The following is a 6,000-nucleotide window of genomic DNA, read 5'->3' on the forward strand; positions in this document are numbered from 1 at the left end:
GAGGTTTAATTGGCTCACAGTTCTGCAGGCTATACAGGAAGCATGGTGCTGGCATCTGCTTCTGGTGAGTCTTTACTCCTGGCAGAAGGTGAAGTGGAGCAGGCACCTCCCATGGTGAGGACAGGGCAAGAGAGTGAGTCTCAGGCTCTGAAACAACCAGCTTTCACATGAACTGAGTGAGAACCAACTTACCACCAAGGGGATGGTGTGAAACCATTCAGGAGAGATCTGCCCCCGTGGTCCAGTCACCTCCCACCTGCAGCTCTGGGGAGATGAGCATGAGATCTGGAGAAGACAAATATCCAAATCACAAAAGTGTTGGATCCCTCCCTCCCTCCCTCCCTCCTCCTCCCTTCCTTCCTTTGTGACAAGGTCTCTGATGTCCAGGCTGGAGTGTGATGGTGCAATCATAGCTCACTGCAGCCTGGAACTTTGGGGCTCAAAGGATCCTCCTGCCTCAGCCTCCAAAGTAGCTAGGACTACAAGCATGTACCACCACACCTGGCTAATGCTTTTTGTTTTTAGTTTTTGTAGAGACAAGGTCTCACTATGTTGCCCAGGCTGGTCTTGAACTCCTGTGCTCAAGTGATCCTCCCACAGTGGCCTCCCAAAGTGCTGGGATTACAGGTAGGAGCCACAGTGTCTGGCTCAGTTTCTATATTTCTATTGCTGCCAACCCAAAAAATATAAGCAGTATAAACATTGGAAAGGAAAGTGGAACTTTTATTAATTACATTTATTACTTGGAAAACCCCAGAGAATAAGCTGAACACTAATTCAAACAAATAGAAGAGGGATGGATTTTTTTCCAACAAATGGTATTAGAACATTAGATCCCTACCTCATACCACAATAACTTTCAGCAAAATGAAAGATTTAATTAAATTGTAAAGGGAATAAATAAAGACATGGACAAAATTTTATCTGATTTGAGAGTAGGAAGGGCTTTTCTTAGCATTCAGCAAAAGCAGAAAACAAGCAAACAAGACAGACTTGAAAAAAATTAACCCTTCTGTGTATTGTTTTTGTTTGTGTGAGATGAAGTCTCACACTGTCGCTCAGGCTGGAGTGCAGTGGTGCGATCTCTGCTCACTGCAATCTCCGACTGCCAGGTCCAAGTGATTCTCCTGCCTCAGCCTCCCAAGAAGCTGGGATTACAGGTGTCCACCATGCTCAGCTAATTTTTTTGTATTTTTTAATAGAGATGGGGTTTCACCATGTTGGTCAGGCAGGTCTCAAACTCCAGACCTCAGGTGATCCACCCGCCTTGGCCTCCCAAAGTGCTGAGATTACAGGCGTGAGCCACCATGCCCGGCCAACCCTTTTGTTTTAATAATAGTAAATAAATAGTAAATAATAATGAAGTACAGGATGAAAAATCCATTGAGATTAAAAGAATTTGGGAGGAATATCAGGTTTGGGGCTTCTAGGGGTTATCCTTGCAGGTGGAGAAAATGATGATTTGATTTTAGACATATTGATATGTGTGTGACCACTCTGTGGAAATGAATTAGCGATGGATACACATGCACAGTTCTGCAGCCCAGGAGGGATGAGATTGAGACATACGTGTCGGAGAACTCAGCTTGCAGATGATCGTTATTAATAAACTTACTAGAGTGGATGGGATTACACAGGAATGAGGAAAGAAGTGGTCCTCAGGACCCTGCAGAATGCTGACACTTAATCCAGAAGAGGTCGTATGCGTGGCTCATGCCTGCAATCCCACCACTTTGGGAGGCCAAGGTGGGCAAATGACCTGAGGTCAGGAGTTAGAGACCAGCCTGGCCAACATGGCAAAATCCCATCTCTGCTAGAAGATGCTAAGCTTCTTCAGGACAAGAGAGGTTCCAAGTCGGATTTATCTCTGTGACGATAATACCTAGCACTGTGTCACATACGTTAGGATATCCAATACACACTCTTCAGATAGTTTCCTTTTTTCAAAAAACATATGCTAATCAAAAAATGATCAATTTATATGATTCAAAATTTAGTAGGAGTGAAAGGATATCTTCTTTCGGCCCCTGTTCTTCAGCTGCTGTTTTGCCTCCTGGAATCTATGAATATTAATGCTTTCTTAATAATGCAGAGAAATTTTATGCATATTCAAGTAAATCAGAATACATTTTCTTTCTTCTTTTTCTTTTTTTTGAGACGGAGTTTCGCTCTTGTTGCCCAGGCTGGAGTGCAATGGCGCGATCTCGGCTCACCGCAACCTCCGCCCCCTGGGTTCAGGCAATTCTCCTGCCTCAGCCTCCTGAGTAGTTGGGATTACAGGCACGCGCCACCATGCCCAGCTAATTTTTTGTATTTTTAGTAGAGACGGGGTTTCACCATGTTGACCAGGATGGTCTCGATCTCTTGACCTCGTGATCCACCCGCCTCGGCCTCCCAAAGTGCTGGGATTACAGGCGTGAGCCACCGCGCCCGGCCCTCTTTCTTCTTTTAAACCTACTGGTTTTTCAACTCCCTTTCTCAAGTGACAGTTTTTTGGAAACTGTTACGTTAATAGAACTTTTTCTTCTTTTTTTTTTTTTCTTTTTCACTTCGTGTAGTTTTCGTGCTGTGTAGAGCTTTTTAAGATGATTGTGTAGTCTTTGTTTTAATGCTCATCTATATGTTTGTGTAGATCACCATAATTGGTTTAAAGAGAGACTTGGTGATTGTTTATTTGGGTTGTTGCTTTAACTAGTAACACTGGAATAAAAAACCTTGATCGCTTGTCATTTCAGGGTGATGGGTTTGAGATGTGTTGACTTGATTGGGTTGAACTACAGGCCTCAGAATTCCCTTTCCTGTGGGCCTCCTGGGAAAGTGAGCCAAAGGAGACACTGTTTTCACAGGAGATGGGAGGAGAAAGTGAAGCAGCCATACTGTTTTTGCCTGTGGAAGGTCAAGGCGGGATCCAAGTGATTTTCCATTAAATAGTTAATGGGAGTTGTTGCTGAACTGCTAGCTCACCTCGCTTGACAGCAGCTGCAGCCGACCAACCCCTTCTAGGCTTATCGTAAATTTGGCTGTGATTTCTACATGCTTTTCCAGTTCTCTGAGACAGAGTCTTGCTCTGTTGCCCAGGCTGGAGTGCAGTGGCACAATCTTGGCTCGCTGCAACCTCCATCTCCTGGGTTCAAGCGATTCTCCTGCCTCAGCCGCCTGAGCAAGTGAGATTACAGGCACACACCACCACACCTGGCTAATTTTGTATTTTTAGTAGAGACAGGGTTTCATCATGTTAATCAGGCTGGTGTCGAACTCCTGACCTCAAGTGATTCACCCGCCTTGGCCTCCCAAAGTACAGCTTGCTTTTTTATGTTTAAATATGTGGCCTAGGCCAGGCGCAGTGGCTCATGCCTATAATCTCCGCACTTTGGGAGGCTAAGGCAGGCGGATCACGAGGTCGAGATCGAGACCATCCTGGCTAATATGGCAAAACCCGTCTCTACTAAAAACACACAAAAAAAGCAGGGTGTGGTGGCACACGCCTGTAGTCCCAGCTACTTTGGAAGCTGAGGCAAGAGAACTGCTTGAACCCCGGAGGCGGAGGTTGCAGTGAGCCGAGATTGCACCACTGCACTCCAGCCTGAGTGACAGCGTGAGACTCTGTTTCAAAAAAAAAAATGTGGCCTCTTTGGAACATGTCCATGTGTTTCTTTACCCAGTAGTTCTAAGACCATTTATTGTAAATATTCTGTTTTTTCTCATTGATTTTAATGTACCTTCATTATGTTATCCATTTCTGTATGTATTTCTATTTATCAACTTTCTAATCCTTTCTGCTGATTTATGTGTAACATTATTTTATTTATTGAAGTTTTTAATATTTAAAAATATCTGCTTGCTCTAGTTCCAATTCTCTTTACTCTTCTTTTTTCATAATTTTATTGGCAAATGATTTATTTTTATATTCAAGGTTTAGACTATACTTCTGTGATTTAAAAATCCATTTAAAAATCTTACTGGAATTGTATTAAATTTATAGATCAACTTAGTGAGAGTTGATATCTTTCAGATATGGAGTCTTCCCAGCTAAGAACATAGTGTATCTTTCTATGTGATTAGTTTTTGTGTCCAAGAGTAAATTATAAAATGTTCTTTATGGAAACTGCACGTTTATTGATAAATTAATTTTTAGTTATTTTTATCTTTTTTGAGACAAGATATGTCTTTTCTTCCATTATACTTTCCAACTGGCTATGACTAATACACAATTTTTTTCCATTGGATTCTTAAGGGGGAACATCTTTGAACTAAACGATGGGCAGACCAATGTCCTACTATTATTCTTGCTATTTCTTTTTCTTTGTAGGTTTCCCAAGCAGTCTTAAAAACAGTAAATTCAGTACTGCAGCTCTCTTGCAAATTTCTCTCTTAGCCGCTCAGTTCTAAAATTCCTTAGCAAGGTCACAGATGGTGTCCCTCTCTGCTGGTATTTTAGTCAAATCAAGGTTTTTGTTTATGCTTTTGTTCTGCAGGCCAAACAGTAGAGATATTTTGGGTTAAAATTGGAGTTTGATCTCATCAAGCCTCCAAACCGAGCACTCAGGATGCCGGGCGGCAGTGCTGTTACCTGTTCTGAGGAGCCCACTGGAGCGAGGCATTGTGCGAGTCTGTGGGAATTGCTAAGGCTGTATTTTTGTGCCCTTTTGTGAACGGAAACAACTTTGCAGTGCTTGGAGTATTAAAATTACTTCGCTTTCATCACATTAACTAATTAGAAGTGGTTAGAACGGTAAGGGACTTTTGAGATCATACATGTGGTCTGAAATTTTCATTTTGCAGGTAAAGAAGGCCATGTTGAAGAGACATGTCACCTACAGTTAAAAAATAAAGAATGAGGCAGGGCACAGTGGGTCACACCTGTAATCCCAGCACTTTGGGAGGCCAAGGTGGGTGGATCACCTGAGGTCAGGGGTTCAAGACCAGACCAGCCAACATGGTGAAACCCCATCTGTACTAAAAATATAAAAATTAGTTGGGTGTGGTGTTGGGCACCTGTAATCCCAGCTACTCAGGAGGCTGAGGTAGGAGAATCACTCGAACCTGGGAGGTAGAGGTTGCAATGAATCAAGATTATGCCACTGCACTCCAGCCTGAGCAACAGAGTGAGATTCCATCTCAAAAAACAAAAAATAAAATAAAATAAAACAACTATGATTCGTTTGCTAAGATCTCTAATGGATAAAGTAGACAGCATGCAAGAACAGTTGGACAGTGTAAGCAGAGAGATGGAAATCCTAAGAAAGAAAAACGAAATCATTCCAAAAATAAAAATACCATAACAGAAATGAAGAATGCCTTTGATGGGCTTATTAGTAGATTGGACACAGCTGATAAAAGAATCTCCAAGCTTAAGGATAAAATAATAGAAACCTCTGGCTGGGCGCGGTGGCTCACACCTGTAATCCCAGCACTTTGGGAGGCCAAGGCTAGTGGATCACAAGGTCAGGATTTCGAGACCAGCCTGACCAACATGGTGAAACCTCATCTCTACTAAAAATACAAAAATTAGCCAGATGTGGTGCTGCATGCCTATAATCTCAGCCTACTAGGGAGGTTGAGGCAGGAGAACTGCTTGAACCTAGGAGGCGGAGGTTGCAGTGAGCTGAGAGTGTACCATTGCATTCCACTCCAGCCTGGGTGGCGGAGCAAGACTCCATCTCAACAAGAACAACAAAAAAACCCAGAAATCTCCAAAACTGAAAAGCAAGCAGAAAAAATATTGAAAAAAACCCCATAATATTCAAGAACTGTAGGACAACAAGATATAACATACACATGAGACTAACAGGAGAAAAAGAGAGGAACAGAGGAAATGTTTCAAGCAATGACTGAGAATTGTCCAAAATTAATGATAGACACTAAACCACAGATCCAAGAGGCTCAGAGAGTACCAACCAGAATAATTGCCAAAAGGACTCCACACAAACAAAAAAAAAAACCACTAAAACAAACCTTGCACTACACCTAGTCATATCATATTTAACCTACAGAAAATCA

The sequence above is a fragment of the Aotus nancymaae genome, unplaced genomic scaffold, assembly GCF_030222135.1.
Source record: "Aotus nancymaae isolate 86718 unplaced genomic scaffold, 86718_ANA_hifiasm-v0.15.2.pri h1tg000097l, whole genome shotgun sequence".
In the NCBI taxonomy this organism is placed as follows: Eukaryota; Metazoa; Chordata; class Mammalia; order Primates; family Aotidae; genus Aotus; species Aotus nancymaae.